Genomic DNA, 8,741 nt, shown 5'->3' with positions numbered 1-8,741 from the left:
TTTCCTCATTAAGTTTAGGGAAAATAGGAGGTTAGGAAATATGAAACATGTATATGTGTTTTTTGTCACCTCAGAATGTGCTTCTGTGTTTTCTAACATGTATTTGTTTGTTTTGTAACATAAGGCATGATTTGAGTCTAACTACTAAAATATGTGTGAAAAGGTTGGCCAGTGTCCAATTAAAAAAGGATCAAATCCATTTTGAACAAATCAATGTGATTAAGAATGTTTCTCCACAGGTAAATTATGACAATGCTGTGTTTTATCTCATGTCTTTGGTGTTTAAGTCTGGAACGTCTCAGAGATGAACAGGGTATCCTTGTCGTAATATAGCGATTTTCACAGGTTGTTTCACAGTCTACTCAGTGATAATGTATGCCAGCTGTTGAATTTAGAAGATGTGAATCCAAAATTTTTGTTTTAATTGAGCTAGAATGTGTATCCAGCAAATGATTTGCTTATCAACATTTAAGTCATTAACCTCCTGACACACTCTGTGTTGAACCACTGACTTGTAAATCTAAGCAGACACTTACGCTGCTAAATAATTAGCAGAACCAGATATTTATTGTTAAAGTTCATAATATAATTCTGAATTATGTTTTATTAAAAACACTTCCAATGACATTGAATGTCTCTGAAAAGAGTTCAAGAAATGTTGAATACACGCAGGTTTGAAACCATCAGTGTCATTTGCTGACAATGCCCGGCTCTGGCTTTGTAATGCTTGGGGTAGGTGTGGTTAGGGGTTCCTAGTCTCGCCACTCTCAGGCACCATGCTATTCGTCAGACACACACAAGTTGCCTAGTTGACATCAGTGGAGTAATGTCTGTGGTCCAAAGAGTGCGCACCCTAACTGTAGCCTGCTGTTTGACTTGTCGTGCAAGAAATAGCCTTTGGCTTAGCGTGTCAGAGGATTGCATTTGTCTTGCCTCAGCATTTCTGTATGAGTACAGAGGTTGTCGCAGTGCGACAAGGCTAATGTACAGGTGATGAGGAAAAAGATAGGAAAATACTGTCAAGTAACTTTTTGCAAAACAAAAACCAATAATTTATTGGCTGGTCATTCCTTGATTTTCTCTGAGTGAATTTATTGATTGCCACAGCTTGTCCAATACAGCATTCTTATGCAGTTTTTTTTTCTTGTAACATCCTTTTTTCCCTTTATTACAACCAAATGAGCTTCAGTGTCAGCAGAAACACAGGAATCAAATTAAGTTGTTTGTACAGTGGCTGTAGCATAATTTCTTAGCATTACCTCTGGGCCAAAGCCAGGTGAGAAGATTCACACAAGTAAATCAGGGAAGGATTGAGGTAGATTTGCATGTTTCCACTACTGGATGGCTAATGTCAAATGAATTTTCCTGGAACTACATCTTGTCCTTTGGTAGTGTTTTCATCCTCCTTTGAGTGAGACTGAATGGTTTCAAGGCTCGCCTCCGAGTTCCAGTGACACACCCACTGTACGTTAACGTTTTCTCACACACATACCTCAGGAAAAGAGAGAGTGAAAGGGCAGTGCTATCACTCAGCTCCCCTCCCAGAGCTGTGAGCAGCAATTGATCACCTCTCTGTACATTCCTGATAAAGACACTTCTGCACTTGATATCTGGAACTGCAGTGAAAAGAGAAAATGACTGCCCTTACACAATCTGTGTGGACAGGACTTTTAGATAAGGACTGATGTGATGAGTACTGAGCAACCATGATAGCATGTGCCAGAGCAGTTTCAGCCATTCTAAAGACTCCATTCATTCTGTAGATCCCATGATTCTGAGTCTCAGATTAAACACACAACTGAGTCAGTGAACTTTGACACCTTTTTTGTTTTAAAATGTTAGCTGCTGTACTTTGCCATTCTTTCCTCATCTGTCTTATGCAATTCTGTGACCTTAAAGCCCTCACTTTGGAACAGAATAAGCTTTGCTTAAGTCAGAAAAAGAAAAAAAAATGAAATAGGGACTTTCATGGACTCCAGCTGCATCTTAAACCACGACCTCTCCCCTAGAAAAAAAAGAATAAGAAAAAAATCAATGATCACATGATGGAGTGGGCGCAAAGTTAAGTAGTGACTCACAGCAGTTGGTCAAGATTTGTTCCACATAGAGGTATGACTCGGGGTGTCCATCACCACAGTCTGCGCAGAAATGCAGCCTGTGTGAAAAAACGTGCAGGGGGTGTTTGGTCTTTTTGACCATGTTTGGCCAGGTCAGATAGAAGTGAGGCCTTCTGGGGAGCCTCATGCACCCAGGGCTGTGGTAAATGGCATGCAGGCTGGGAGGAATGTTTAGTGCATGATGGCAAACAGTTCATCTGCAGGGAGGTCAGGTGACCAGAGGATGGGGTCCTCTGTGATTGGCTTGACCTTTCTGCTTACTTCTCATGCACCACGTTAACTTTACTTTGCACTGCTGTGTTTAACATAGTATTTAACACCCAGGGAGCTGACGGCATTTTAGGGTTATAACCAGAACTACAAAACATTTTTTAGGATTTTTTTCAAGACCTCCAAGCACTGTCAGGACACTGAAACATTTCAAAAAAATGAGATCATTTGAATATACATTAGTGTTTAATGACCCTTTCAAGCTGGCAGAGAAACCAGCCAGTCATCTGAAGCAGCTACTCTGTCTCAGCAGATACATACTCAGCAGGATGTGGTCTTTGTCCCTTTCAAACAAAGCTTCCTGTAGGTCCACTCTGCAGCACATGACTGAGAATGTAACATTCTCCACGCGTGATGCAATGACTCCTGGGATATAATGCTTTTTCAAGAAGGCGTTGGATGGCTGCTTGAGTAGGACACACCCAAGACTTAGGTTTTTTCCTCAGGATTCGCAATGATGGCTAGAGCAGACATATCAAACTGAGAGGTTCTCTCATTCTGTGTTTAATTGTGTGTTTTGAGTCGCTGTGCTTCACAGGAAGTCATACTACAAAATTCTCTCTGATGGGTTACTGTAAAATATCTCAGGCACCATACATTAGCCAGGGTGCTACCTCAGAGTGAAAGCTATAGAGTTTTTAACTGATCAAACCTGGGAGGATCACAGTTATGAAAAGTCCTCGATGTTCCCCAATTCACCCAGCGTGTTCCTGAAAGGTCGCCAATGGCAATATTTTCTGACAAAATACATTTTAAAAAAAGCTTTAAAAGCAACATTTCAGTACTTCTGGGACTAAACTGAGAATTCCCAGTTAAACTGATATAAAAATCCACTCACCTACAGGCCAGATTCTGAGAACTTGAAACTGTTCGCATTGAAAAAAAAACAAATACCACAGCTATCCGATGGCTGACAGCTTTTAAAAGGAAAGCAGACTAATTGTGTAGTCATATCTGTACATTAATGGATCTTTCAGGTTTTATTGGTTTATTTAGAAAGGAAATACTGAGGGTTAATAATGTTTTAGTCTTACTGTTATATATACACTATATGGCCAAAAGTATGTGGACACCCCTCCTAATTATTGAGTTCAGGTGTTTCAGCCACATCGATTGTTAACAGGTGTGTAAAATCAAGCACATAGCCATGCAATCTCCATCCTGCTCCTGGGGCCCCCCTGCTCTGCACGTTTTCCATCTTTCCCTACTCTACCTACCTGACTGAACTCATCAGTGGCACTTTTGATTAGCTGAGCACACCTGATTTAATCAAGAGCATCACACTAATTTCAATCAGGTGTGTTTGGAGCAAGGATAGATATGCAGGACAGGGGGGCCCCAGGAGTAGGAATGAGAAACACTAGACAAACCTTGGAAGTAGAATGGGCTGTACTAGGGAGCTCAGTGAGTTTAAACTGTCATCTTTGCCACAAGTCAGTTTGTGAAATTTCTGCCCTGCTAGATCTGCCCCGGTCAACTGTAAGTGCTATTATTGTCAAGTGGAAGTGCCTAGGAGCAACAACAGCTCAGCCACGAAACAGTAGACCACACAAACTTACAGAGCGAGGCCGCTGAGTGCTGAAGCGCATAGCACGTAAAAACCGCCTATCCTCTGTTGAATCACTCACTACAGAGTTCCAAACTGTCTCTGGCTGCAACATCAGCACAAGAACTGCTGGGACGTTGGGAGCTTCATAAAATGGGTTTCTATGGCCAAACAGCTGCACACAAGCCCAACATCACTATGCGCAATACCAAGCGACGGCAACAGAGTGGTGCAAAGCACTGGACCACTGGACTCTGGAGCAGTGGAAACACGTTCTCTGGAGTGATGAATCATGCTTCACTATCTGGCAGTCTGATGGACGAATCTGGGTTTGGCTGATGCCAGGAGAGCACTATCTACCGGAATGTACAGTGCCTACTGTAAAGTTTGGTGGAGGAGGGATAATGGTCTGGGGCTGTTTTTCAGGGTTTGGGCTAGGCTCCTTAGTTCCAGTGAATGGTAACATTAATACTACAGCATACAAAGACATTTTACACAATTGTATGCTTCCAACTTTGTGGCAACAGTTTGGGGAAGGCCCTTTCCTGTTCCAGCATGACTGTGCCCCTGTGCACAAAGCAACATCCATGAAGACATAGTTTGACAAGTTTGGTGTGGAGAAACTCCAGTGGCCTGCACAAAGCCCTGACCTCAACCCCATTGAACACCTTTGGGATTAATTAGAACGCCGATTGCGAGCCAGGCCTTCTCGTCCAACATCAGTGCCTGACCTCACAAATGCTCTTTCGGCTGAATGGGCACAAATTCCCACAGACACACTCCAAAATCTTGTGGAAAGCCTTCCCAGAAAAGTGTAGGCTGGTATGGCTGCAAAGGGGGGGACTCCATATTAATGCCCATGGTTTTGGAATGGGATGTCAAATAAGCTCATATAGGTGTGATGGTCAGGTGTCCAGATACTTTTGACCATATAGTGTACAACCATAGTATTTAATCTAGAAAGCAAGGAAAAAGACACTGTATAATGCTTCAGAGTATGTCGGCACACATACACTATTGTATGTATTGTTCAGAGAATACACTCTCTCTCAAGTTTCAGTAAAAAAATTAAGCAGAACAAAGCACTTCAGTAAAGAACTGATCCACAGTGTTCATCCCACTCAACTTATGGCACTTCAGCTGTTTCTCAGTAACTTACGGGAAAGATTAGTCAGTCAGGCTGTCACAGCTATTACATACAGTACAAAATGATGCTTTTTGTGTTGTTAAGAAGCAACTCTGGGGAGTAGTTTCTGAAAGCAGTGATTGCACAAGGTGTCACTACAGTCTCTGGAAAGCTAATGTCAAATGAAAGTTTGTGCGTGAGCCTTGGTGGAACTTGGTGAACAGATGGCTGTCTGTGTTTTCCCTTTGCCACACTTATAATCGGGGAGCAGCTATTTGCAGGTAGCAGTCTTGTGTTGGGGTGCAGAGAAGACCAGACCGGGGTATGTTTCTGCAGGCTACCTGTGGAGGCCTATGCAAAACCTACTCTGACAGTTTATCTCTAGCAGCATCCAGCCATGCAGCCTGAAGTAAGCCAAGGAAGAATGAGGGTAACGCAGGTAGTTCACTGTCTACGTGGTGAATAAGGAGGTACTATTTGCTTGCTGAACTAATAACTCAGGCCCCCAACTAAAGAGGAGGAGATGGGCAGATATTACCTTCTGTAACAGCTTTTTTGCTCAGATAAGGTAATGCTTGAATGAAGTAAAGGAATTCATTGAAAGTAATGTTGCACCCTTTTATCTTGTGTTACATATGGCTTCAAGAGAGCTCTCTTGGGTAGCTTCTATCAAATAGTAGTAGAGTAGTGTGCAACCAGGACCTCTAACCTGTGGCCTCAAATACACATCTGGGCTCTATGAAACGTGAAGGGTATGGAGCACTCACACACAGCATACAAAAACCCACACAAAGGCACCTTTGGTAGGCTTACAGTCAATGGTTGAATAGACATGCATAAACAGTCATAAAATTCAAAGATATAATAAGATCAGCATCCATGCATTTGTTTAGTAGTGAGCAATACAGTGCCATATGAAAGTTGTGGCTAACGTTTCTGGTCATGCTGTAAATACCACAGGTCCCTTTATAGCACAGCTGCTCTTCTCTGTTTGAGAGACAGATACAAAGGGCTGTCATGCTCCATCTTTTATTTTTAGGCCATCTTTTTTTCACTTTATCAGTTTCAGATTCATAGTTTCTTTACAAGGACAAACTCAAACAACCAACCTTTTCCAGCCTTTGCTTTAGGACATTAAGTTCTGTACTGGGACTTACTTAAGTATGAGGTTATTTTTCGATTATTTTTATTTTAAAGGGAGGGGGACAACATAGTTGTTTCACTTCATACTTATTTTCACAAACCTGTGGTTTGGACATTTTACTTGGAACCTGTGAGTGTTTGGTCTCCATGGTAACACTGTGAGCTGACTCCTGTTCTCTCTAGGTCTGTATGTACCTCAGCTCGCTCCTGCGTTTTGTCACACTGCTGCTCAACGGTTGTTTGCAAAGTATTTTCAGGGAAATAACTGTTTCATGTCATCTGTGATATTGTTGGTGATTTTTGTTATTTTTGTAGCTTTGTAGCTTTCCGATGCTTACCGCAGCATCATATAAGCAGCTAAGTGTAGCTAAATACAGCAACTATCCAGACTCCCTCTCATTTAAATTCTTCAGTAGAACTAATACAGTGCCTCCTGCTGGCTGTTTTAGACATTGCATAGCTATCTGTACGTGAGAGAGAGAGAGAGAGAGAGAGAGAGAGAAAGAGAGAAAGAGAGAAAGAAAGAAAGAAAGAAAGATGTATACTGGACATAGTTAAAAGATTGCTTTAAACTGGTGCCAGGCCAAACATATCCTTTAATTCTGTGAATCTAGTGCACCTCCAGCAAAACCCTCTCTGGCTTGAAATGTAGTGACTACACACTGGCTGGCTGTGAGGACTTGGCAGTGTTGACTGTGTTCTCTCATGGTTTCCCTTAGTGCCCAGAGAGACAGCAGTTGGTAACAGTGGACTTCCTGCTTCTGCACCTTCTCCAGCTACCCCTCGCTTTCAGACACCAAGCGAGGTGCTTATTTCCATATGAATTTCACTTTGTGAGAATACGAAAAGTAATCCCATGGACAAGAGGGAAACTGACACATGAAAGTTTCAAATGCACATCATGAAGAGGAATATGCTGTGGCATCACACTATGTGAGAAATCACTATATTAATATCATGAATCAGACAGCTCCTTCAGATAAGGTGGTCTGTACTAAAGCAAATGATGCAAAGCCCCTTCCATTTAGTGTGTGTATAATCAGTGAAGGGATTCTTTCATTTAAAATGATAAATTTCTGGATTAATTTGTTGTATAGACTTCAGTTATTCAAACATTTGTAAATGAGGCTGGACATGACTATAAAGTTTCATGCATTCCATCATAAATAAAATATTTTAGATTTTATTTATCATAATACCATTAATAATAATGATAAAAATGAGTTCTCCAGTATCATGCGTCCTGATTTTTTTTTCATCTACCATTGCTGTCTGTTTTTCTAGAAAACCCTGATCACAGGATGAAAGTGAAATACATGAAAATACCTTAATATACGTTGACCTAATGATATCAATCATTTAAATTGCCTGCTTGGCTCTGATCACTTCATTTGAGTGACACTTTCTAAGACTCCAGGCAGTTTGTGTTTTCCTGAAATTATGCTTGGCGCTCTCTCCTCTTTGGACGGCTGTCCTGAAACAGCCTGCCTCTCTGATGCTGTTTACCTAACTATTTCTGTAGTGAATCACATCTTTGAGTGGGGTTTTCAAATGTACAGTTGTGCATGTGTACAAACTGCAATTATCGGTGGGGCTACGAGTTCAGCAGGTATCCCCTGCACATAGGCTGAGGGAGAAAAAACAAATTGCGGTAGTCCCATGGACAAACATGTCACAGTGTAACTCCGTTTTTTTATTTCTGGCACAGGACTGGAGGACCCACCTTTAAAGGACAGTTTAAGAAACTGTGAGTAAATATGCACAGCATTTTGCAGAAATACATACATTTAACTTTGGTGGTGAACTTACACTAATCTCCTTCATTATCTTAGCATACTCAGTACATTTTAAGGTCTCATACTACTCACCCATTATTTATGTAGTCACATTTTTTTGAAAACATGTTTATTGGCACTTATTTATTAATTTCAGAAAGCATGTTAAGTTTCTTTAGTTAGGGAACTGAATAAGTGAATTGCATCTCTTCATGAGCTCTTTGTGTGCAAACAGCAGGGCCCAGGATTTAAAACTGACAGCCGAGGTACTTTTGCCACACATTGCTTCTACATTACAGTGTGGCTGCAACAAAAATACAAAAGTCTTGTAACATTGGACCATGGTTGTATTGCTACCTGGCCCATTACATATCTGTGAAATTGATATTAGAGTTGCAATTTCACAAATCCAACGTTTTGAGTTTGACACCTGAAATAAAACTCAACTTACCCAAACTCGCATGAATGAACATTGGTTGGTCATACTAAAAATATGTACAGCTCTGCCACCCATATAGGTAAGGCTTGAAAACATGTTTAAGATTCAGAGCTCTCTAAAGCTTGGAACTTTGTACTGGTGTCCTGTCATGCACTGTAATGTACAGACACATTGTAATGTGACTTTAATGTTATATGATTTTGAGCTTTTAAAATCTGCACAGGGACAGAAAATGAAAATTATGTATAACTAGTAAACTAGTAAAAAGTTAAATGTTGTACATGAGAAAAAGAATTAAATGTCTGTGCACTATCTGCTCCTGGAA

This window comes from Megalops cyprinoides, chromosome 13, assembly GCF_013368585.1.
Source record: "Megalops cyprinoides isolate fMegCyp1 chromosome 13, fMegCyp1.pri, whole genome shotgun sequence".
Classification (NCBI taxonomy): Eukaryota; Metazoa; Chordata; class Actinopteri; order Elopiformes; family Megalopidae; genus Megalops; species Megalops cyprinoides.
This window is presented reverse-complemented; position numbering follows the sequence as displayed.